Raw genomic sequence first — 723 nt, 5'->3', positions numbered from 1 at the left:
CATTTTACAGCTTGGCATTGATAATATAACACACGTTCAATCCAAAGAAAATCCAAAAGTATTATTAATAATATATTAACGAGTTGTTTTTCCAAATTTCTAAGATTTTAGTGATGTTCCAAACCTTGGTGGCTACATGCAAGTCGCCTTTTTCTCTTTCTCTCTCTGTCTTACTGTCTACCTCTCTCTCTCTCTCTCCATAAATATAGTATATATATACATGGACTCATACCAACAATTATGGGTGAATTAAGACTTCAACACTTGTAAACCCCTCTTCATTTCTCCCTCCTCACCTACACCTCACAATAATACCTTACTTCTCTTTGTCTCTCTGAACACTCCGAACCTTCATTCTTACTGGGATACGATCGGACTATCCATTTCAAGATTTCATTATCACCACCGCAATGGCTGAACTCTCTCGGAAAATGAGCAAACGAAACAGAGAATCTGATAACAAAAACAACAGTCAGCATCCGGTTTACCGAGGGGTTCGTATGCGGGCATGGGGCAAATGGGTATCTGAGATCCGAGAACCCAAAAAGAAGTCTCGGATCTGGCTTGGCACCTTTTCTGACCCAGAAATGGCGGCGCGTGCACACGACGTGGCTGCACTCTCTATAAAAGGCTCGTCGGCGATCCTTAACTTCCCGGAGCTCGCCGGAGTTTTACCACGACCGGACTCTTGCTCTCCTCGTGATGTCCAAGCGGCAGCCACCA

The 723-nt window shown here is 43.7% G+C and overlaps 1 pseudogene; it reads left to right on the top strand.

The window, feature by feature from the left end:
- Nucleotides 1-214: 214 nt before the first annotated feature.
- Nucleotides 215-723, top strand: part of LOC145063110 (dehydration-responsive element-binding protein 3 pseudogene) — a 1,038-nt pseudogene continuing 529 nt past the window's right edge.

Source organism: Lactuca serriola, chromosome 7, assembly GCF_051521515.1.
Source record: "Lactuca serriola cultivar US96UC23 chromosome 7, Lser_US96UC23_V15, whole genome shotgun sequence".
Taxonomy (NCBI): domain Eukaryota; kingdom Viridiplantae; phylum Streptophyta; class Magnoliopsida; order Asterales; family Asteraceae; genus Lactuca; species Lactuca serriola.
This window is presented reverse-complemented; position numbering and strand designations above follow the sequence as displayed.